This window comes from Bufo gargarizans, chromosome 2 (genome assembly GCF_014858855.1).
Source record: "Bufo gargarizans isolate SCDJY-AF-19 chromosome 2, ASM1485885v1, whole genome shotgun sequence".
Classification (NCBI taxonomy): domain Eukaryota; kingdom Metazoa; phylum Chordata; class Amphibia; order Anura; family Bufonidae; genus Bufo; species Bufo gargarizans.
Window position 1 is genome coordinate 333,411,336 of NC_058081.1, and position 26,341 is coordinate 333,437,676.

General features: G+C 44.1%; 1 pseudogene; it reads right to left on the reverse strand.

The window, feature by feature from the left end:
• The window catches only part of LOC122925882, a 2,558,103-nt pseudogene that overhangs the window by 971,022 nt on the left and 1,560,740 nt on the right, over positions 1-26,341 (reverse strand).

The window sequence follows — 26,341 nt, forward strand, 5'->3', positions numbered from 1 at the left end:
TCAGCTAAATCTGTAGTTATTGCTGTGGCTGGGCGAGTTATTTACTGTCCGTCAAAGCACAGTTTTTGTTTTGGTTTGAAATACAATTCCCAATTTAGCAATTCTCTAAATTAGTGGTTTCTGCTGTATCAGGCCTACTTTAAATTTATCCCTAAAAGGGAATATTAGATTCAAGGTGCTGATAGGGTCATTCTCAATAACTTCACACACACGCTACTGTGCATATCCCAGTCTAATTCTGTCTGTAAACGTATACCTGTCACCCAGCGCCTAAATAATAGGCCTCAAATTTATAGTCAGCTAAATCTGTGGTTACTGCTGTGCCTGTATTAGTGTAATACGGTACGTAAATAGATAGCCAGATAGTGTTAGGTGTCTTTAAAAAAAGGCCTGAATTTGAATTCAATACATTGGGCCAAATAATATTTTTGTTGTTGTGGTGAACGATAACAATGAGGAAAACATCTAGTAAAGGACGCGGACATGGTCGTGTTAGTGGACCCTCTGGTGCTGGGAGAGGACGTGGCCGTTCTGCCACAGCCACACGTCCTAGTGTACCAACTACCTCAGGTCCCAGTAGCCGCCATAATTTACAGCGATATTTGGTGGGGCCCAATGCCGTTCTAAGGATGGTAAGGCCTGAGCAGGTACAGGCATTAGTCAATTGGGTGGCTGACAGTGGATCCAGCACGTTCACATTATCTCCCACCCAGTCTTCTGCAGAAAGCGCACAGATGGAGCCTGAAAACCAAGCCCATCAGTCTGTCACATCACCCCCATGCATACCAGGGAAACTGTCTGAGCCTCAAGTTATGCAGCAGACTCTTATGCTGTTTGAAGACTCTGCTGGAAGGGTTTCCCAAGGGCATCCACCTAGCCCTTCCCCAGCGGTGGAAGACATAGAATGCACTGACGCACAACCACTTATGTTTCCTCATGATGAGGACATGGGAATACCACCTCAGCACGTCTCTGATGATGACGAAACACAGGTGGCAACTGCTGCAGTGTGCAGACTGAGCAGGAGGTCAGGGATCAAGACTGGGTGGAAGACGATGCAGGGGACGATGAGGTCCTAGACCCCACATGGAATGAAGGTCATGCCACTGACTTTCACAGTTCGTAGGAAGAGGCAGTGGTGAGACCGAGCCAACAGCATAGCCAAAGAGGGAGCAGTGGACAAAAGCAGAACACCCGCCGCCAAGAGACTCCGCCTGCTACTGACCGCCGCCATCTGGGACCGAGCACCCCAGGGCCTAAATTTATGACAATGGACTGTTACAGTGGTGGGTGACGTGAAGCATGATTCTCTGCTATGATATGAAGACTGATTCTCTGCTGACATGAAGCCAGATTCTGTGTTATGGGACCTCTCTCCTCTGCCTGGGTGCCAGGGCCTAAATTTATGACAATGGACTGTTACAGTGGTGGGTGACGTGAAGCCTGATTCTCTGCTATGATATGAAGACTGATTTTCTGCTGACATGAAGCCAGATTCTGTGTTGTGGGACCTCTCTCCTCTGCCTGGGTGCCAGGGCCTAAATTTATGACAATTGACTGTTACAGTGGTGGGTGACGTGAAGCCTGATTCTCTGCTATGATATGAAGACTGATTCTCTGCTGACATGAAGCCAGATTCTGTGTTATGGGACCTCTCTCCTCTGCCTGGGTGCCGGGGCCTAAATTTATGACAATGGACTGTTACAGTGGTGGGTGTCGTGAAGCATGATTCTCTGCTATGATATGAAGACTGATTCTCTGCTGATATGAAGCCAGATTCTGTGTTATGGGACCTCTCTCCTCTGCCTGGGTGCCGGGGCCTAAATTTATGACAATGGACTGTTACAGTGGTGGGTGACGTGAAGCCTGATTCTCTGCTATGATATGAAGACTGATTCTCAGCTGACATGAAGCCAGATTCTGTGTTATGGGACCTTTCTCCTCTGACTGGGTGCCAGGGCCTAAATTTATGACAATGGACTGTTACAGTGGTGGGTGACGTGAAGCCTGATTCTCTGCTATGATATGAAGACTGATTCTCTGCTGACATGAAGCCAGATTCTGTGTTATGGGACCTCTCTCCTCTGCCTGGGTGCCGGGGCCTAAATTTATGACAATGGACTGTTACAGTGGTGGGTGACGTGAAGCCTGATTCTCTGCTATGATATGAAGACTGATTCTCAGCTGACATGAAGCCAGATTCTGTGTTATGGGACCTTTCTCCTCTGACTGGGTGCCAGGGCCTAAATTTATGACAATGGACTGTTACAGTGGTGGGTGACGTGAAGCCTGATTCTCTGCTATGATATGAAGACTGATTCTCTGCTGACATGAAGCCAGATTCTGTGTTATGGGACCTCTCTCCTCTGCCTGGGTGCCAGGGCCTAAATTTATGACAATGGACTGTTACAGTGGTGGGTGACGTGAAGCCTGATTCTCTGCTATGACATGAAGACTGATTCTCTGCTGACATGAAGCCAGATTCTCTGTTACGGGACCTCTCTCCTCTGCCTGGGTGCCGGGGCCTAAATTTATGACAATGGACTGTTACAGTGGTGGGTGACGTGAAGCATGATTCTCTGCTATGATATGAAGACTGATTCTCTGCTGACATGAAGCCAGATTCTGTGTTATGGGACCTCTCTCCTCTGCCTGGGTGCCGGGGCCTAAATTTATGACAATGGACTGTTACAGTGGTGGGTGTCGTGAAGCATTATTCTCTGCTATGATATGAAGACTGATTCTCTGCTGACATGAAGCCAGATTCTGTGTTATGGGACCTCTCTCCTCTGCCTGGGTGCCGGGGCCTAAATTTATGACAATGGACTGTTACAGTGGTGGGTGACGTGAAGCCTGATTCTCTGCTATGATATGAAGACTGATTCTCAGCTGACATGAAGCCAGACTCTGTGTTATGGGACCTTTCTCCTCTGACTGGGTGCCAGGGCCTAAATTTATGACAATGGACTGTTACAGTGGTGGGTGACGTGAAGCCTGATTCTCTGCTATGATATGAAGACTGATTCTCTGCTGACATGAAGCCAGATTCTGTGTTATGGGACCTCTCTCCTCTGCCTGGGTGCCGGGGCCTAAATTTATGACAATGGACTGTTACAGTGGTGGGTGACGTGAAGCCTGATTCTCTGCTATGATATGAAGACTGATTCTCAGCTGACATGAAGCCAGATTCTGTGTTATGGGACCTTTCTCCTCTGACTGGGTGCCAGGGCCTAAATTTATGACAATGGACTGTTACAGTGGTGGGTGACGTGAAGCCTGATTCTCTGCTATGATATGAAGACTGATTCTCTGCTGACATGAAGCCAGATTCTGTGTTATGGGACCTCTCTCCTCTGCCTGGGTGCCGGGGCCTAAATTTATGACAATGGACTGTTACAGTGGTGGGTGACGTGAAGCATGATTCTCTGCTATGATATGAAGACTGATTCTCTGCTGACATGAAGCCAGATTCTGTGTTATGGGACCTCTCTCCTCTGCCTGGGTGCCGGGGCCTAAATTTATGACAATGGACTGTTACAGTGGTGGGTGTCGTGAAGCATGATTCTCTGCTATGATATGAAGACTGATTCTCTGCTGACATGAAGCCAGATTCTGTGTTATGGGACCTCTCTCCTCTGCCTGGGTGCCGGGGCCTAAATTTATGACAATGGACTGTTACAGTGGTGGGTGACGTGAAGCCTGATTCTCTGCTATGACATGAAGACTGATTCTATGCTGACATGAAGCCAGATTCTCTGTTACGGGACCTCTCTCCTCTGCCTGGGTGCCGGGGCCTAAATTTATGACAATGGACTATTACAGTGGTGGGTGACGTGATGCCTGATTCTCTGCTATGATATGAAGACTGATTCTCTGCTGACATGAAGCCAGATTCTGTGTTATGGGACCTCTCTCCTCTGCCTGGGTGCCGGGGCCTAAATTTATGACAATGGACTGTTACAGTGGTGGGTGACGTGAAGCCTGATTCTCTGCTATGACATGAAGACTGATTCTCTGGTGACATGAAGCCAGATTCTCTGTTACGGGACCTCTCTCCTCTGCCTGGGTGCCGGGGCCTAAATATCTGAGAATGGACTGTTCCAGTTGTGGGTGACGTGAAGCCAGATTCTATGCTATGGGACCTCTCTCCAATTGATATTGGTTAATTTTTATTTATTTTATTTTAATTTTAATTCATTTCCCTATCCACATTTGTTTGCAGGGGATTTACCTACATGTTGCTGCCTTTTGCAGCCCTCTAGCCCTTCCTGGGTTGTTTTACAGCCTTTTTAGTGCCGAAATTGTTCGGGTCCCCATAGACCTCAATGGGGTTCGGGTTCGGGACGAAGTTCGGATCGGGTTCGGATCCAGAACCCGAACATTTCCGGGAAGTTCTGCCGAACTTCTCGAACCCGAACATCCAGGTGTTCGCTCAACTCTAGTAGCTATATCAATATTAAAAATAAACAAAAGTAAAGAAGCCTAAATATAAAATCATCTTGATGTTTCTCTTTTATTCAAAGTAGAGAAGTATTGTTGGGCTGCACTCGGTGTTCAGGAGTAGCGAGGTGCAAAGTGGAAAGGATATGATCCAAAATCCAATTGTTAATGAAATACTGTACCACTGCACACTCAAAATTGGATGCACGTAAAATAGATAAGATGTCTTCATGTATATGTGACTATTGTATCTGACGTTTCGGTCAATTCCAAGACCTTGGTCACAGAGTCACAGAGCGAGGAAGTGAGGATGATGGAGGAGACCCCGATGATCATCGTGGAGGTGCTGTGGGGGAGAGCTCATCCTATCGTAATTTGCCAATTTATTTGGAGGATATATTATAATAAAAGATATTTTACTTGCATCCAATTTTGAGTGTACAGTGGTGTTTCATTAACAATTCTCTTTTATTCAAAGGTACTTATCATTTACAGATATGGCAGTTCTAAACTTAAGTGTAATTTCATGTCTCAACATGATATCATGGCACGAATGCAATTGAAAAAGTAAATTCTTTCCATTATTTACTTAACATGTTAAAAGGGTATTCCGGTTCTTAAAAGTTATTTCTTATTCACTGTGACCCCCAGTGATCAAGAACGGGTACACCATACCCCTCAGAACCTCTTAAAATGACCAAAGGGAGCAGGTCAAGCATGCTATACAGGAGTTATTGAGACAGCTGAGTACAGTGCTTGGCCATTTCTGGAACTACCATAGATAGTTTTCATGCCAGACCTGAGGCTCCGTTAATTTTGGGGAGCTCTGAGGATTACCAGGTACTAGAGATGAGCAAATAGAATCAGACAAACTGGAATTCGATCCACATTTTAGAAATTTTTTTGATTTGCAACGAATGCAAATTCTCTCATGCTTCGTGGTAACGAATCACAATTTTTCCTAAAATGGTGGCTACAATGGCGGCTACACGTGGGAGGACATGGGGCAAGGAACTCTGACCCATAATGCCATGCATGCAGCCAATCAGCAGCCAGCCCTGTGATGTCACAGCCTTATAAATACGGTGGCCATCCTAGAGTCAGACATTTTCCAGCGTTCAGAGTGCAGGGACAGACGTGAGAAGGAACTAGGGACAGCAATTGGAAAAAAATAACTGAAAAAACTATTTATAAGTGCAGGGAAAGGATAGGGATGAATCATTTTACAGCATCTTAGTGCAGGGAGACACGTCAGAAGGCACTAGTAACAGTGCCAGAAAAGCGATTTACAAGTACAGGGTAAGGATAGGAAGGAAACATTTCACAGCATCTTAGTGCATGGAGAGACGTCAGAAGGTGCTAGGGACAGTGCTAGAAAAGTGATTTACAAGTTCAGGGAAAGATTATTTAGGGATCCAAATAGCCATTATACAGCTCTGTAATTTCAGCAATTTGTTGTTGGGGTGCAAGTGCTATTTTGAAAAGCCTTTAGTGGATTATATCTTTTCAAACAAGAAAAATATATACGCAGTTCACTTCTGCAGTTATGTGTTGAAAGCGTACAGAAAGAAAAAAATATATGCACTTCACTGGTGCATTTATTTGTGGCAAAAGCGTTTAGTGGCCTATTTCCTTATAGAAAGAAAAAATATACGCACTTCTCTGGTGCAGTTATTTGTGGCAAAAGGGTTTAGTGGCCTATTTAATTATAAAAATAAATAAATATACGCACTTCACTGGTGCATTTACGGTGTTTAGTGGCCTGTATCAGTACAGAAAGAAAAATATACAGTACAGACCAAAAGTTTGGCCATACCTTCTCATTAAAATAGTTTTCTTTATTTTCATGACTATGAAAATTGTAGATTCACACTAAAGGCATCAAAACTATGAATTAACACATGTGGCATTATATACATAACAAAAAAGTGTGAAACAACTGAAAATATGTCATATTCTAGGTTCTTCAAAGTAGCCACCTTTTGCTTTGATTACTGCTTTGCACACTCTTGGCATTCTCTTGATGAGCTTCAAGAGGTAGTCACCTGCAATGGTCTTCCAACAGTCTTGAAGGAGTTCCCAGAGATGCTTAGCACTTGTTGGCCATTTTGCCTTCACTCTGCGGTCCAGCTCACCCCAAACCATCTCGATTGGGTTCAGGTCTGGTGACTCGGATGAACTTATCCTCCGCAGCAGAGATGTCTCTTGGTCTTCCTTTCCTGGGGCGGTCCGCATGTGAGCCAGTTTCTTTGTAGCGCTTGATGGTTTTTGTGACTGCACTTGGGGACACTTTCAAAGTTTTCCCAATTTTTCGGACTGACTGACCTTCATTTCTTAAAGTAATGATGGCCACTCGTTTTTCTTTACTTAGCTGCTTTTTTCTTGCCATAATACAAATTCTAACATTCTATTCAGTAGGACTATCAGCTGTGTATCCACCTGACTTCTCCACAACGCAACTGATGGTCCCAACCCCATTTATAAGGCAAGAAATCCCACTTATTAAACCTGACAGGGCACACCTGTGAAGTGAAAACCATTTCAGCTGACTATCTCTTGAAGCTCATTAAGAGAATGCCAAGAGTGTGCAAAGCAGTAATCAAGGCAAAAGGTGGCTACTTTGAAGAACCTAGAATATGACATATTTTTAGTTGTTTCACACTTTTTTGTTATGTATATAATTCCATATGTGTTAATTCATAGTTTTGATGCCTTCAGTGTGAATCTACAATTTTCATAGTCATGAAAATAAAGAAAACTCTTTGAATGAGAAGGTGTGTCCAAACTTTTGGTCTGTACTGTATGCATTTCACTGGTGCAATTATTTCTGGAAAAAGGGTTTAGTGGCCTATTTGAGTACAGAAAGAAAAAAATATACGCACTTCACTGGTGCTCTTATTTGTGGCAAAAGAATTTAGTGATCTATTTTATTCTAGAAAAAAAAATATACGCACTTCACTGGTGCAGTGTTTTGTGGCAAAAGGGTTTAGTGGCCTATTTCAGTACAAAAAGAAACATATAGTCTCAGTATACTTCTGCTGTAATATGTGTTGAAAGGGTTTAGTGACCTATTTCAGTGCAGAAAGAAAAATATATACGCACTTCACTGGTGCAGCTATTTGTGGCAAAAGGGTTTAGTGGCCTATTTCATTATAGAACAAAAAAATATACACACTTTACTGGTTCACTTATTTGTAGCAAAAGTGTTTAGTGGCCTATTTCAGTACAGAAAGAAAAATATACACAATTCACTGGTGCTCTTATTAGCGGCAAAAGCGTTTAATGATCTATTTTATTATAGAAAGAAAAAATATAAGCACTTCACTGGTGCAGTGTTTTGTGGCAAAAGGGTTTAGTGGCCTATTTCAGTACAAAAAGAAACATATAGTCTCAGTACACTTCAGCAGTTATATGTGTTGAAAGGGTTTAGTGACCTATTTCAGTACAGAAAGAAAAATATATACGCACTACACTGGTGCAGCTATTTGTGGCAAAAGCGTTTAGAAGCCTATTTTATTAGAGAAAGAAAAAGTATACACACTTCACTGGTGCAGTTATTTCTGCTAAAAGCATTTACTCGCCTATTTCAGTACAAAAAGAAAAATATATTCTCAGTTCACTTCTGCAGTTATATGTGTTGAAAGGGTTTAGTGGCCTATTTCAGTATAGAAATAAAAAAATATACGCACTTCACTGGTGCACTTATTTGTGGCAAAAGCTTTTACTAGCCTATTTCAGTACAGAAATAAAAAATATACGGACTTCACTGGTGCACTTATTTTTGGCAAAAGCGTTTAGTGGCCTATTTCAGTATAAAAAAATATATATATATACAGTACGCATTTCACTTCTGCAGTTATTATTTCCGTACAAAAACAATATATATTCAGCGTTCACTTTTGTAGTCATATGTGGTAAAACCTTTAGTGACGTATTTCTGTCGAAATTTTTTTTTTATTCAGCGTTCAGCGCTGCAGTTATATGTAGTAAAATCTTTATTAAAGTATTTCGGTCAAAAAACTAAATTTATTCAGCGGTCATCGCTGCGGTTATATGCAGTTAAATCTTTATTGAAGTATTTCGGTCGAAAAACTAAATTTATTCAGCTGTCAGCACTGCACTTATATGCGGTAAAATGTTTTTGGAATGCTTTCTCCATCATAGCTACGTTGTCGAATAAACTCAAGACTGACAGATTTTCTCCTGTCCTAGGCAACACTTAATTTTTATTATTATATTTATTAAATATTGAATATTAAATTGAACCTAAACTTGATTAAAATTATAAGAAAGTAAACTTAATTTGACAAGCCTTTTGTGTCTGAGAATGCGTATTATTAAATCGTATTTTAAGCAACACTTTATAAAGTTGAGAAATGTTTACCTTCTGTTCTGTCCTATAGTCACTATAAATGAATAGATGAAGCGGCCACCACGTCAGTGTGCCTCTCTGTGGTCTCCTCATGCTGCTGCTATCTCCACACTATGTCACCTTGCCACTCTGTGGCCTCCTGATGCTGCCACCACCTCAAACTATGTCACCTTGCCACTCTGTGGTCTCCTGATACTGCCACCACCTCCACACTCAGTCATTGTGCCACCATGTGGCCTCCCCCTGATGCTGCTGCCACCGCCACCTCCACACTCTCTCATTTTGCCACTCTGTGACCTCCTATTGATGCTGCTGCCACCTCCAGACTCTGTCATTGTCATGGGAGTCATTGTCCCACTTGGTGGCCTCCACTTACTACTGCCACCTCCACACTCTGTCAATGTGCCATTCAGTGGCCTTCCCCTGATACAGCTACTGCAGCTGCTGCCACCTCCAGACTCTGTCATTGTGCCACTCAGTGGCTTCCTCATACTGCTGCCACCGCTACACTCAGTCATTGTGCCACTCGGTGGCCTTCTCCTGATGCTGCTACTGCTGCTTCCGCCACCTCCAGACTCTGTCATTTTCCCACTCGGTGGCTTCCTCATACTGCTGCCACCTCCACACTCTGTCATTGTGCCACTCTGTGTGTCACTGCCTGCCCTGTGAGAGATCTGAGAAGATTGGATAGACTTGCAGCATGTGAGTCTATCTGACAGGTCTTTCTGTGTTTCCTTTCTGTTTTTTTGTGGGCAATTTGGGGATCTGCAATGCACTACGGACGTGTGAATAGACCCTAAGAGCGACACCTGTCATCTGCATGTCATACGGACTCACAGTACTATTTTACTACCAAAGCAGACTCACTATGCGTGTTACTACAAGGCACAGTGTTCTACACCACTATAAAGGCTCTTAGCAGCCAGGAAAAAAAATTGCCGAAATGGTGAATCGAATATTTGAAATTTAGCACATCTCTACCAAGTACCCATCTTCATGATTGTGTGGATCCCAGCAGTAAGAGACCCCACTGATCTAATAGTTATCACCTATACTGTCGATTGGGGATAACTTACCAACTGGAATATGAATCAAAGATGAGGATTGCTACATCTGTAGCCCGAATCCAGAGATTGTTTTTTTTCAAATGACTATTATAAATTGAGGTTATTACTTGCTTGTTCTTATTCCCTTTGATACATAATGAAAGGTCTATTAAATGAGTATTTTTGGCAAATTGCATCTTTGAGACATACAGATTCAAAAATAGGTCATGTTTAGAGTTGAGCGAACACCTGGATGTTCGGGTTCGAGAAGTTCGGCCGAACATCCCGGAAATGTTCGGGTTCGGGATCCGAACCCGATCCGAACTTCGTCCCGAACCCGAACCCCATTGAAGTCAATGGGGACCCGAACTTTTCGGCACTAAAAAGGCTGTAAAACAGCCCAGGAAAGAGCTAGAGGGCTGCAAAAGGCAGCAACATGTAGGTAAATCCCCTGCAAACAAATGTGGATAGGGAAATGAATTAAAATAAAAATTAAATAAATAAAAATTAACCAAAATCAATTGGAGAGAGGTTCCATAGCAGAGAATCTGGCTTCCCGTCACCCACCACTGGAACAGTCCATTCTCAGATATTTAGGCCCCGGCACCCAGGCAGAGGAGAGAGGTCCCGTAACAGAGAATCTGTCTTCATGTCAGCAGAGAATTAGTCTGCATGTCATAGCAGAGAATGAGGCTTCACGTCAGCCACCACTGCAACAGTCCATTGGCATATATTTAGGCCCAGCACACACACAGGCAGAGGAGAGAGGTCCCGTAACAGACAATCTGGCTTCATGTCAGCAGAGAATCAGTCTGCATGTCATAGCAGAGAATCAGGCTTCACGTCAGCCACCACTGCAACAGTCCATTGGCATATATTTAGGCCCAGCACACACACAGGCAGAGGAGAGAGGTCCCGTAACAGAGAATCTGGCTTCATGTCAGCAGAGAATCAGTCTGCATGTCATAGCAGAGAATGAGGCTTCACGTCACCCACCACTGCAACAGTCCATTGGCATATATTTAGGCCTAGCACACAGGCAGAGCAGAGAGGTCCCGTAACAGACAATCTGGCTTCATGTCAGCAGAGAATCAGTCTGCATGTCATAGCAGAGAATGAGGCTTCACGTCAGCCACCACTGCAACAGTCCATTGGCATATATTTAGGCCTAGCACACAGGCAGAGCAGAGAGGTCCCGTAACAGACAATCTGGCTTCATGTCAGCAGAGAATCAGTCTGCATGTCATAGCAGAGAATCAGGCTTCACGTCAGCCACCACTGCAACAGTCCATTGTCATAAATTTAGGCCCAGCACCCAGGCAGAGGAGAGAGGTCCCGTAACAGACAATCTGGCTTCATGTCAGCAGAGAATTAGTCTGCATGTCATAGCAGAGAATCAGGCTTCATGTCAGCCACCACTGCAACAGTCCATTGGCATATATTTAGGCCCAGCACCCAGGCAGAGGAGGGAGGTCCCGTAACAGAGAATCTGTCTTCATGTCAGCAGAGAATCAGTCTGCATGTCATAGCAGAGAATGAGGCTTCACGTCACCCACCACTGCAACAGTCCATTGGCATATATTTAGGCCTAGCACACAGGCAGAGCAGAGAGGTCCCGTAACAGACAATCTGGCTTCATGTCAGCAGAGAATCAGTCTGCATGTCATAGCAGAGAATCAGGCTTCACGTCAGCCACCACTGCAACAGTCCATTGGCATATATTTAGGCCTAGCACACAGGCAGAGCAGAGAGGTCCCGTAACAGACAATCTGGCTTCATGTCAGCAGAGAATCAGTCTGCATGTCATAGCAGAGAATCAGGCTTCACGTCAGCCACCACTGCAACAGTCCATTGTCATAAATTTAGGCCCAGCACCCAGGCAGAGGAGAGAGGTCCCGTAACAGACAATCTGGCTTCATGTCAGCAGAGAATTAGTCTGCATGTCATAGCAGAGAATCAGGCTTCATGTCAGCCACCACTGCAACAGTCCATTGGCATATATTTAGGCCCAGCACCCAGGCAGAGGAGGGAGGTCCCGTAACAGAGAATCTGTCTTCATGTCAGCAGAGAATCAGTCTGCATGTCATAGCAGAGAATGAGGCTTCACGTCAGCCACCACTGCAACAGTCCATTGGCATATATTTAGGCCTAGCACACAGGCAGAGGAGAGGTTCATTCAACTTTGGGTAGCCTCGCAATATAATGGTAAAATGAAAATAAAAATAGGATTGAATGAGGAAGTGCCCTGGAGTCCAATAATATATGGTTATGGGGAGGTAGTTAATGTCTAATCTGGACAAGGGACGGACAGGTCCTGTGGGATCCATGCCTGGTTCATTTTTATGAACGTCAGCTTGTCCACATTGGCTGTAGACAGGCGGCTGCGTTTGTCTGTAATGACGCCCCCTGCCGTGCTGAATACACGTTCAGACAAAACGCTGGCTGCCGGGCAGGCCAGCACCTCCAAGGCATAAAAGGCTAGCTCTGGCCACGTGGACAATTTAGAGACCCAGAAGTTGAATGGGGCCGAACCATCAGTCAGTACGTGGAGGGGTGTGCACACGTACTGTTCCACCATGTTAGTGAAATGTTGCCTCCTGCTAACACGTTGCGTATCAGGTGGTGGTGCAGTTAGCTGTGGCGTGTTGACAAAAGTTTTCCACATCTCTGCCATGCTAACCCTGCCCTCAGAGGAGCTGGCCGTGACACAGCTGCCTTGGCGACCTCTTGCTCCTCCTCTGCCTTGGCCTTGGGCTTCCACTTGTTCCCCTGTGACATTTGGGAATGCTCTCAGTAGCGCGTCTACCAACGTGCGCTTGTACTCGCGCATCTTCCTATCACGCTCCAGTGCAGGAAGTAAGGTGGGCACATTGTCTTTGTAGCGTGGATCCAGCAGGGTGGCAACCCAGTAGTCCGCACAGGTTAAAATGTGGGCAACTCTGCTGTCGTTGCGCAGGCACTGCAGCATGTAGTCGCTCATGTGTGCCAGGCTGCCCAGGGGTAAGGACAAGCTGTCCTCTGTGGGAGGCGTATCGTCATCGTCCTGCCTTTCCCCCCAGCCACGCACCAGTGATGGACCCGAGCTGCGTTGGGTGCCACCCCGCTGTGACCATGCTTCATCCTCATCCTCCTCCACCTCCTCCTCATCCTCGTCCTCCTCGTCCTCCAGTAGTGGGCCCTGGCTGGCCACATTTGTACCTGGCCTCTGCTGTTGCCAAAAACCTCCCTCTGAGTCACTTCGAAGAGACTGGCCTGAAAGTGCTAAAAATGACCCCTCTTCCTCCTCCTCCTCCTCCTCCTCCTGGGCCACCTCCTCTTCCATCATCGCCCTAAGTGTTTTCTCAAGGAGACATAGAAGTGGTATTGTAACGCTGATAACGGTGTCATCGCCACTGGCCATGTTGGTGGAGTACTCGAAACAGCGCAACAGGGCACACAGGTCTCGCATGGAGGCCCAGTCATTGGTGGTGAAGTGGTGCTGTTCTGTAGTGCGACTGACCCGTGCGTGCTGCAGCTGAAACTCCACTATGGCCTGCTGCTGCTCGCACAGTCTGTCCAGCATGTGCAAGGTGGAGTTCCACCTGGTGGGCACGTCGCATATGAGGCGGTGAGCGGGAAGGCCGAAGTTACGCTGTAGCGCAGACAGGCGAGCAGCAGCAGGATGTGAACGCCGGAAGCGCGAACAGACGGCCCGCACTTTATGCAGCAGCTCTGACATGTCGGGGTAGTTGTGAATGAACTTCTGCACCACCAAATTCAGCACATGCGCCAAGCAAGGGATGTGCGTCAAATTGGCTAGTCCCAGAGCTGCAACGAGATTTCGCCCATTATCACACACCACCAGGCCGGGCTTGAGGCTCACCGGCAGCAACCACTCGTCGGTCTGTTGTTCTATACCCCGCCACAACTCCTGTGCGGTGTGGGGCCTGTCCCCCAAACATATGAGTTTCAGAATGGCCTGCTGACAGTTTACCCCGGGCTGTGCTGAAGTTGGTGGTGAAGGTGTGTGGCTGACTGGATGAGCAGGTGGAAGAAGAGGAGGAGGAAGCCGAGAAGGAGGAGGTGGCAACAGGAGGCAAAGAATGTTGCCCTGCGATCCTTGGCGGCGGAAGGACGTGCGCCAAACAGCTCTCCGCCTGGGGCCCAGCTGCCACTACATTTACCCAGTGTGCAGTTAGGGAGATATAGCGTCCCTGGCCGTGCTTACTGGTCCACGTATCTGTGGTTAGGTGGACCTTGCCACAGATGGCGTTGCGCAGTGCACACTTGATTTTATCGGATACTTGGTTGTGCAGGGAAGGCACGGCTCTCTTGGAGAAGTAGTGCCGGCTGGGAACAACATACTGTGGGACAGCAAGCGACATGAGCTGTTTGAAGCTGTCTGTGTCCACCAGCCTAAATGACAGCATTTCATAGGCCAGTAGTTTAGAAATGCTGGCATTCAGGGCCAGGGATCGAGGGTGGCTAGGTGGGAATTTACGCTTTCTATCAAATGTTTGTGAGATGGAGAGCTGAACGCTGGCGTGTGACATGGTTGAGACGCTTGGTGACGGAGGTGGTGGTGGTGGTGTTGGTGGTACATCCCCTGTTTGCTGGGCGGCAGGTGCCAACGTTCCTCCAGAGGCGGAGGAAGAGGCCGAGGCGGCAGCAGCAGAATAGGCCGAGGCGGCAGCAGCAGAAGAGGTAGCAGGGGGAGCCTGAGTGACTTCCTTGGTTTTAAGGTGTTTACTCCACTGCAGTTCATGCTTTGCATGCAGGTGCCTGGTCATGCAGGTTGTGCTCAGGTTCAGAACGTTAATGCCTCGCTTCAGGCTCTGATGGCACAGCGTGCAAACCACTCGGGTCTTGTCGTCAGCACATTGTTTGAAGAAGTGCCATGCCAGGGAACTCCTTGAAGCTGCCTTTGGGGTGCTCGGTCCCAGATGGCGGCGGTCAGTAGCAGGCGGAGTCTCTTGGCGGCGGGTGTTCTGCTTTTGCCCACTGCTCCCTCTTTTGCTACGCTGTTGGCTCGGTCTCACCACTGCCTCTTCCTCCGAACTGTGAAAGTCAGTGGCACGACCTTCATTCCATGTGGGGTCTAGGACCTCATCGTCCCCTGCATCGTCTTCCACCCAGTCTTGATCCCTGACCTCCTGTTCAGTCTGCACACTGCAGAAAGACGCAGCAGTTGGCACCTGTGTTTCGTCATCATCAGAGACATGCTGAGGTGGTATTCCCATGTCCTCATCATCAGGAAACATAAGTGGTTGTGCGTCAGTGCATTCTATGTCTTTCACCGCTGGGGAAGGGCTAGGTGGATGCCCTTGGGAAACCCTGCCAGCGGAGTCTTCAAACAGCATAAGAGACTGCTGCATAACTTGAGGCTGAGACAGTTTCCCTGGTATGCATGGGGGTGATGTGACAGACTGATGGGGTTGGTTTTCAGGCGCCATCTGTGCGCTTTCTGCAGAAGACTGGGTGGGAGATAATGTGAACGTGCTGGATCCACTGTCGGCCACCCAATTGACTAATGCCTGTACCTGCTCAGGCCTTACCATCCTTAGAACGGCATTGGGCCCCACCATATATCGCTGTAAATTCTGGCGGCTACTGGGACCTGAGGTAGTTGGTACACTAGGACGTGTGGATGTGGCAGAACGGCCACGTCCTCTCCCAGCACCAGAGGGTCCACTAACACCACCACGACCATGTCCACGTCCGCGTCCCTTACTAGATGTTTTTCTCATTGTTATGGTTCACCACAACAACAAATATATTATTTGGCCCAATGTATTGTATTCAAATTCAGCGGGATATAAATTTGAGGCCTAGTATTTAGGCGCTGGGTGACCGGTATGGATTTAGTGATAGAATTAGACTTGGAAATGCACAGAAGCGTGTGTGTGAAGTTATTCTGAATGACCCTATGTGCACCTTGAATATTATATACCCTTTTAGGGATAGATTTCAAATAGCTCTGATATAGCAGAAACCACTAAATTATGAAATTGCTAAATTGGGAATTGTATTTCAACCCAGAACAAGAAATGTGCTTGAACGTACACTAAATAACTCGCCCAGCTACAGCACTAGGGACAGATTTAGCGGGATATAAATTTGAGGCCTAGTATTTAGGCGCTGGGTGACAGGTATGGGTTTAGTGCCAGAATTAGACTTGGAAATACACAGTAGCGGGTGTGTGTGAAGTTATTCTGAATGACCCAATGTGCACCTTGAATATTATATACCCTTTTAGGGATAGATTTCAAATAGCTCTGATATAGCAGAAACCACTAAATTATGAAATTGCTAAATTGGGAATTGTATTTCAACCCAGAACAAGAAATGTGCTTGAACGGACACTAAATAACTCGCCCAGCTACAGCACTAAGGACAGATTTAGCGGGATATAAATTTGAGGCCTAGTATTTAGGCGCTGGGTGACAGGTATGGGTTTAGTGCCAGAATTAGACTTGGAAATACACAGTAGCGGGTGTGTGTGAAGTTATTCTGAATGACCCAATGTGCACCTTGAATATTATATACCCTTTTAGGGATAGATTTCAAATAGCTCTGATATAGCAGAAACCACTAAATTATGAAATTGCTAAATTGGGAATTGTATTTCAACCCAGAACAAGAAATGTGCTTGAACGGACACTAAATAACTCGCCCAGCTACAGCACTAAGGACAGATTTAGCGGGATATAAATTTGAGGCCTAGTATTTAGGCGCTGGGTGACAGGTATGGGTTTAGTGCCAGAATTAGACTTGGAAATACACAGTAGCGGGTGTGTGTGAAGTTATTCTGAATGACCCAATGTGCACCTTGAATATTATATACCCTTTTAGGGATAGATTTCAAATAGCTCTGATATAGCAGAAACCACTAAATTATGAAATTGCTAAATTGGGAATTGTATTTCAACCCAGAACAAGAAATGTGCTTGAACGGACACTAAATAACTCGCCCAGCTACAGCACTAGGGACAGATTTAGCTGGATATAAATTTGAGGCCTAGTATTTAGGCGCTGGGTGACAGGTATGGGTTTAGTGCCAGAATTAGACTTGGAAATACACAGTAGCGGGTGTGTGTGAAGTTATTCTGAATGACCCAATGTGCACCTTGAATATTATATACCCTTTTAGGGATAGATTTCAAATAGCTCTGATATAGCAGAAACCACTAAATTATGAAATTGCTAAATTGGGAATTGTATTTCAACCCAGAACAAGAAATGTGCTTGAACGGACACTAAATAACTCGCCCAGCTACAGCACTAAGGACAGATTTAGCGGGATATAAATTTGAGGCCTAGTATTTAGGCGCTGGGTGACAGGTATGGGTTTAGTGCCAGAATTAGACTTGGAAATACACAGTAGCGGGTGTGTGTGAAGTTATTCTGAATGACCCAATGTGCACCTTGAATATTATATACCCTTTTAGGGATAGATTTCAAATAGCTCTGATATAGCAGAAACCACTAAATTATGAAATTGCTAAATTGGGAATTGTATTTCAACCCAGAACAAGAAATGTGCTTGAACGGACACTAAATAACTCGCCCAGCTACAGCACTAGGGACAGATTTAGCTGGATATAAATTTGAGGCCTAGTATTTAGGCGCTGGGTGACAGGTATGGGTTTAGTGCCAGAATTAGACTTGGAAATACACAGTAGCGGGTGTGTGTGAAGTTATTCTGAATGACCCAATGTGCACCTTGAATATTATATACCCTTTTAGGGATAGATTTCAAATAGCTCTGATATAGCAGAAACCACTAAATTATGAAATTGCTAAATTGGGAATTGTATTTCAACCCAGAACAAGAAATGTGCTTGAACGGACACTAAATAACTCGCCCAGCTACAGCACTAAGGACAGATTTAGCGGGATATAAATTTGAGGCCTAGTATTTAGGCGCTGGGTGACAGGTATGGGTTTAGTGCCAGAATTAGACTTGGAAATACACAGTAGCGGGTGTGTGTGAAGTTATTCTGAATGACCCAATGTGCACCTTGAATATTATATACCCTTTTAGGGATAGATTTCAAATAGCTCTGATATAGCAGAAACCACTAAATTATGAAATTGCTAAATTGGGAATTGTATTTCAACCCAGAACAAGAAATGTGCTTGAACGGACACTAAATAACTCGCCCAGCTACAGCACTAAGGACAGATTTAGCGGGATATAAATTTGAGGCCTAGTATTTAGGCGCTGGGTGACAGGTATGGGTTTAGTGCCAGAATTAGACTTGGAAATACACAGTAGCGGGTGTGTGTGAAGTTATTCTGAATGACCCAATGTGCACCTTGAATATTATATACCCTTTTAGGGATAGATTTCAAATAGCTCTGATATAGCAGAAACCACTAAATTATGAAATTGCTAAATTGGGAATTGTATTTCAACCCAGAACAAGAAATGTGCTTGAACGGACACTAAATAACTCGCCCAGCTACAGCACTAAGGACAGATTTAGCGGGATATAAATTTGAGGCCTAGTATTTAGGCGCTGGGTGACAGGTATGGGTTTAGTGCCAGAATTAGACTTGGAAATACACAGTAGCGGGTGTGTGTGAAGTTATTCTGAATGACCCAATGTGCACCTTGAATATTATATACCCTTTTAGGGATAGATTTCAAATAGCTCTGATATAGCAGAAACCACTAAATTATGAAATTGCTAAATTGGGAATTGTATTTCAACCCAGAACAAGAAATGTGCTTGAACGGACACTAAATAACTCGCCCAGCTACAGCACTAAGGACAGATTTAGCTGGATATAAATTTGAGGCCTAGTATTTAGGCGCTGGGTGACAGGTATGGGTTTAGTGCCAGAATTAGACTTGGAAATACACAGTAGCGGGTGTGTGTGAAGTTATTCTGAATGACCCAATGTGCACCTTGAATATTATATACCCTTTTAGGGATAGATTTCAAATAGCTCTGATATAGCAGAAACCACTAAATTATGAAATTGCTAAATTGGGAATTGTATTTCAACCCAGAACAAGAAATGTGCTTGAACGGACACTAAATAACTCGCCCAGCTACAGCACTAAGGACAGATTTAGCGGGATATAAATTTGAGGCCTAGTATTTAGGCGCTGGGTGACAGGTATGGGTTTAGTGCCAGAATTAGACTTGGAAATACACAGTAGCGGGTGTGTGTGAAGTTATTCTGAATGACCCAATGTGCACCTTGAATATTATATACCCTTTTAGGGATAGATTTCAAATAGCTCTGATATAGCAGAAACCACTAAATTATGAAATTGCTAAATTGGGAATTGTATTTCAACCCAGAACAAGAAATGTGCTTGAACGGACACTAAATAACTCGCCCAGCTACAGCACTAAGGACAGATTTAGCGGGATATAAATTTGAGGCCTAGTATTTAGGCGCTGGGTGACAGGTATGGGTTTAGTGCCAGAATTAGACTTGGAAATACACAGTAGCGGGTGTGTGTGAAGTTATTCTGAATGACCCAATGTGCACCTTGAATATTATATACCCTTTTAGGGATAGATTTCAAATAGCTCTGATATAGCAGAAACCACTAAATTATGAAATTGCTAAATTGGGAATTGTATTTCAACCCAGAACAAGAAATGTGCTTGAACGGACACTAAATAACTCGCCCAGCTACAGCACTAAGGACAGATTTAGCGGGATATAAATTTGAGGCCTAGTATTTAGGCGCTGGGTGACAGGTATGGGTTTAGTGCCAGAATTAGACTTGGAAATACACAGTAGCGGGTGTGTGTGAAGTTATTCTGAATGACCCAATGTGCACCTTGAATATTATATACCCTTTTAGGGATAGATTTCAAATAGCTCTGATATAGCAGAAACCACTAAATTATGAAATTGCTAAATTGGGAATTGTATTTCAACCCAGAACAAGAAATGTGCTTGAACGGACACTAAATAACTCGCCCAGCTACAGCACTAAGGACAGATTTAGCGGGATATAAATTTGAGGCCTAGTATTTAGGCGCTGGGTGACAGGTATGGGTTTAGTGCCAGAATTAGACTTGGAAATACACAGTAGCGGGTGTGTGTGAAGTTATTCTGAATGACCCAATGTGCACCTTGAATATTATATACCCTTTTAGGGATAGATTTCAAATAGCTCTGATATAGCAGAAACCACTAAATTATGAAATTGCTAAATTGGGAATTGTATTTCAACCCAGAACAAGAAATGTGCTTGAACGGACACTAAATAACTCGCCCAGCTACAGCACTAGGGACAGATTTAGCTGGATATAAATTTGAGGCCTAGTATTTAGGCGCTGGGTGACAGGTATGGGTTTAGTGCCAGAATTAGACTTGGAAATACACAGTAGCGGGTGTGTGTGAAGTTATTCTGAATGACCCAATGTGCACCTTGAATATTATATACCCTTTTAGGGATAGATTTCAAATAGCTCTGATATAGCAGAAACCACTAAATTATGAAATTGCTAAATTGGGAATTGTATTTCAACCCAGAACAAGAAATGTGCTTGAACGGACACTAAATAACTCGCCCAGCTACAGCACTAAGGACAGATTTAGCGGGATATAAATTTGAGGCCTAGTATTTAGGCGCTGGGTGACCGGTATGGATTTAGTGACAGAATTAGACTGGGATATGGCCAAAAAATAAACAGACTATTGCTGGTTAAATGCACTTGGTGTGACAGCTTCACCCTGATGTAGGCTTTAGCCAAAAAACAACCACACCATTGAGGGTTAAATGCACTTGGTGACAGGCGCAGCTTGCCCCTGATTTAGTATATGGCCAAAAAATGAACAGACTATTGCTGGTTAAATGCACTTGGTGTGACAGCTTCACCCTGATGTAGGCTTTAGCCAAAAAACAACCACACCATTGAGGGTTAAATGCACTTGGTGACAGGCGCAGCTTGCCCCTGATTTTGTATATGGCCAAAAAATGAACAGACTATTGCTGGTTAAATGCACTTGGTGTGACAGCTTCACCCTGATGTAGGCTTTAGCCAAAAAACAACCACACCATTGAGGGTTAAATGCACTTGGTCGCAGCTTGTGCTGGCGCACCACAAGACACAAAATGGCCGCCGATCACCCCAGAAAAATGTGACTGACAAACGGTCTGGGCAGCCTAAAAACAGTGAGCAATTGAGGATCAGCAGCTCAATGATCCACAGCTGCAGATCGATCAGTTAATCAAGTCCTTTGGAGGAGTTAATCTGCCTAATCTCGCCCTACTGTCGCAGCCGCAACCTCTCCCTACGCTAATCAGAGCAGAGTGACGGGCGGCGCTATGTGACTCCAGCTTAAATAGAGGCTGGGTCACATGGTGCTCTGGCCAATCACAGCCATGCCAATAGTAGGCATGGCTGTGATGGCCTCTTGGGGCAAGTAGTATGACGCTTGTTGATTGGCTGCTTTGCAGCCTTTCAAAAAGCGCCAAGAAAGCGTCACAAAAGCGCGAAGAAAGCGACGAACACCGAACCCGAACCCGGACTTTTACTATACAGTTCGAGTTCGCTCATCCCTAGTCATGTTCATCTCCTATGGTAAATGTACTTAAAGACCAAACATCCAGCCTAAAGTAATCAGAAGCTGCCTGTGAAATAAATAAAAATGATGTAAAAAGTAAGTAAAATGCTTTTAGTCAGCAACAAATTGTTGTTAAACTGTAATTTACTACAATGTGTGAATATCTATTTCTCTGTTGCAAAGAATCTTGTAATTCAAAATGTTTTCCTGTTGTGTCTGAGCAGATGAGAAATTATAAAGACTAATACAACAATTTAACGCTTCAGAGAAACAGTGTATATCATTACTCCTCTGTAGCCAAGCGCGCTAATTAATATTTATTGCACCTGTCAAACCAGTAGCCGTGGTCAATTCATTGCCTAAGCAGTTCAATGGGAGGCTGGGCACCATATTTCTCCTTGGCAGGCACGTTTAGGTCATCAACAAAGACAAAAGCTTGCTTCCCCAGTGGAGGACCGTACACCCTCTTCTTTCTCCTATAAAATTAAATGATTCATTTAGTTCATGTTAATTTCTAGCTAACTTTTAACAGCAAAAAGGAAATGGGAGGGTGTTCTTCCAAGTTACATCATTGTTAGAAACAATTTCAACTTTGACAATCTGTGACCTCTGGATTTTATCAGATGTGCCTTAAAGGTCACCTACTATTGTAAAGCGATAGTTATAAATTCACATGGAATTAAATCAAAGGTGGCAGGGCATTTTGAGGTAAATAAGCTTCCTGAACTATTTCAGCTAGAACCTTTGTTAAGCACTGACAAGAAAAGTGAATAGCAGGCAGCAGGATTAATCAAACACTAAGAAATGCAACCAACAGACTTCAGCTTATCTGACAATACAAAGGAAGGTTTTAATTTGTAAGCCTTAAGGATAATTGTTTTCAGGTACTTAAATGCATTTTTTTGTAAAAGAGGGAAAACAAAACAAAAAAAAGGACAGCTTTTAAAGTAAGGCTTTGGTACAAGACAACTGAATTGTATTTCATTTCCTGATCTTTTTTCTAGAACTTTTGATTGTACAATAGAGGTTTTCCTGGCTTGGTCACAACTGTGGAAAGCAATTTCAGATATTATAAAATAAAATAAAAATAAAACATTAAAATCTCTACCAAATCCTATGCAAATATGTATTTTACACAATACATAGTTAAATTTTCAAGTCAGTAATAGGCAAGAAAAAACTTTAAAGGGTTTCTACCACCAGATTTTGACCTATTTAGCTGTCTGACACTAGCAATCTGCTAGTGTCTGCTGTACCTAACCGTGTTCTTGTATTACCTTTGTCTGCTGCGTTTAACCTTAAAAACCTACTTGTATTTATATGTAAATGAGCCTCTAGGTGCTATGTGGGCATCTTTTCAGCACATAGAGGCTCCGTCTACTCACCATGTCTGCCGCCCATCTCGTCCCTCCAGCCCGCCCCTCTTGTCTAGATTGACAGCCTACTTCACTTCATCTCGGCCGAATTCTCACGCCTGCGCCGTGCGCTTCTGTATTCGGCGCAGGCGCAGTGACTGTCGGACCTCTCCCTGCGCCGGCAGATCGCTAGTGTCAGATAGCTAGATAGGTCAAAATCTGGTGGCAGAAACCAGTGGGTCCTTTGTTAAAGGAAGCAAGCTATATTCACATTGGTTATTTTGGAGGACCACTAAATTATTTATGTACACCAAGTTGAAATTTGGATTAATAGTGCAGTTTTGTGCTAAAACAAATAAAGTCATGTTTTTCCCTTTCTTTATGCACTCAATACCCCATATTGAGATGAAAAAACTGAATTTTTGAACTTTTTAAAATTATTAAAAAGAAAAAAATGAGAATTCAAATGGACATAACTATTTTAACTTTTTGCTATGACAATTAAAATGTAACCATGGGGCCCTTCTATTTCTCTATAATCTTTGAGATGTTTCTATACCTTGATTGGAATCCAGTTTTGGTAAATTTGGTTGATTGGACATGACACACCATATTTACTAATAGTAAGAGTATTGTGCGCAGTACTGGAGACCATAACTCCAGAAGGATATTGATATTTTGGAGAGAGTTCATAGAAGAGCTACTAAACTAGTACATGGATTGCAGGATAAAACTTACCAGTAAAGATTAAAGGACCTTAACATGCATATCTTGGAAGAAAGACGAGACAGAGGGGATATGATAGAAACTTTTAAATACATAAAGGTAATCTACAAGGTAAAAGAGAGAGTATATTTAAAATAAGAAAAACTGCTACAAGAGGACATAGTTTTAAATTAGAGGGGCAAAGGTTTAAAAGTAATATCAGGAAGTATTACTTTACTGAGAGAGTAGTGGATGCATTGAATAGCCTTCCTGCAGAAGTGGTAGCTGCAAATACAGTGAAAGAGTTTAAGCATGCATGGGATAGGCATAAGGCCATCCTTCATATAAGATAGGGCCAGGGGCTATTCATAGTAGTCAGAATATTGGACTAGATGGGTCAAATGGTTTTCATCTGCCGACACATTCTATGTTTCTATGCAATTCTTAGATTGATTAATAATGTCTAATTCTTAATGTTTAACAAATTCACTATTGTGTTACATGGACCTTTTTGCCCTTGTGCCCAAAAAATGTGTTCCTGCCCCCAAAAAACTGTCTAGTTTAGGTTTACGCCCTTTATAAGTTAGCATAGTTTTATTACAAATATGTGCCAAAATTGCCCCTTGTTGAACAGGGAGTAAAATGCTTAGAACAGCATCTAAAGCAGTTGGTAAATGTAATACAAAGCATGCACACTAGTTTTTCCAATAGTAAATCTACCCCAATGTGTCTTGAGAAAACATTATTGAACCAAAACCTCCCCAAAAGGGTTAAAACTAAACTAAAGGGGGCGGGACCGAGCTTGATGGCGGCTGCTTGAGAGCGGAGCTCCCGCTAATAGATTCTACTTCAGCCTATCTAACAGCACTACCCGAGAGTCGGGATGAAGATTCAACCCAAAGAGCCTGCTAGAGTATCGGCTGATCAGAAACGGGACCCTCCACAGCATCCTGACATGGAAAAATGCTTTCAGAAGTCGGCTCCCCAGATACCCGTGCGTGCAAGTAAAATGGCGCCGAAGCGGCATGGGGAGGACGGAGCCTCTAGTGATCCGAGTTACGATGCACAGCATGATGAACCAGGAGAGGTGAGCGGATCACAAACCAGGGATCAGCCGGTGGCACTTACCCGCGACTTCCTAGAAAAGGCACTCCACAAAGGCCCTGATCGCGGCAGACCTGGCCACCATCAAGGCAGATGTCCGCCATATAGGGGATAGAGTTGAATCCCTGGAGCAGGTACAAGACGCCATGTTGACTTTTAATACTAGAGCCATGAATAGCTTACTCCTCCAGATCAGGAGAATAGAAGCCGACGGCGAAATATAAGAATTAGAGGGCTTCCAGAAGCAGTTGAGAAAGAAGACCTGATGAATACTATGAGTTTGCTTTTCACTTAGCTGCTAGGCCCAGAACGAGCCAAAGGCATTACTGTGGAGAGAGTGCACAGAGCATTACGGCCTAAGCCTTGTTCCTCTGAAAACCCCAGGGACATTATTTGTGGCATATTAAGCTACAGGGACACAGAAGAAGTTCTACAGAAAGCAAGGGAGAAAGGAGAGATACACCTACAGGGGAGAAGCATTCAAATATATCAGGATATAGCGGCTTCTACACTTCAAAAAAGAAGAATGCTTAAACCGCTGACAGATCTTCTTCGGTCTTCTAAGTTCCCATACAGATGGCTGTTCCCATTTGGCATCTTGATAACAGCGGGGAACCATCGGTTCATAGTCAGAACGCCTGCTGACTTACCACCTGTTTGGGAAATGCTGGATCTTGCACCTGTTGATGTCCCATCTTAGCTTCCAGTCCCTTCGAATGAGGACTTACCACCGTTACCACAATCTTCGCCATGGCTGAAGCCGAAGCAGCCGAGAAACGGACGTAGCAGGAGGGCGGCAAGTAGAGGGATAGACACCTGATACTTTGGCCGACATATAGATGTTTACGGTCATGTAGGCACTAGGGGTCGTTCAATCCTCAGGGTACCATTATGAGCATAGTTACCCCCCTTTTTGGGCTTACCCTAAGTCCCTATTCATTCAAACAGTTATTATACCACTGTTGGTTTTTGTTTTTGGGTAAACACTGTCTACACAGTTTAGAGGGGTTACTTAATAATGCATAATAATGGGTAGTTAATTAGCATGTGTTATTTGCTCACTGGGCTGTAGTAGGAATCTAGGCCGATCAGGGAATATTGATCGAAATTGATTTCCCCCCCCCCCCCCATCAAGTAGAATTCCATTTGGGATTCTGGTGATACTCCATCTATGCATAATTTGAACTAAGTTCATTGTTATAGGTTTATGCTCCACCTTTTGGTCACACTTATGTTTGCAGGGATGTTATCTGATATTTCTGGCATATGAATGGCACCGTTAGTACTTAATGTTGCCACCTACAATGTACATGGCTGTAATGGCCCTGTCAAAAGGAGCCAAATCTTTCGGTCTATTAAAAAAGAGGCCATAGATATAATTATGCTGCAAGAGACACATTTTGCAACTCACCATTTGTCCAATCTAGGAAACTCTGCTTTTCATTACTGGTACCATTCATGTTCAGATAAATCTGCATCTAAAGGGGTCAGCATTGGATTAAAGAAGAGTGTTCCGTTCACCTTTCACTCTCAATTGTCAGACCCAGAAGGCAGGTATCTCTTGCTAAATTGCGAGATAGGTCATACAAAAATCACTTTGTGTAATCTGTACGCTCCAAATGTAAAAACGGTCCAGTGGCTGTTAGAAACCCTGGACAAAATAGCTGCATTTGCCTTTGGCTGGTTGATAATTGGAGGAGATTTCAATTTGACTCTAAACCCACTACTGGATTCTTCATCCGGGAGATCAGCTATTTTGTTCAAGGCACTGAAGTCACTGCAGACACGTCTTAGGG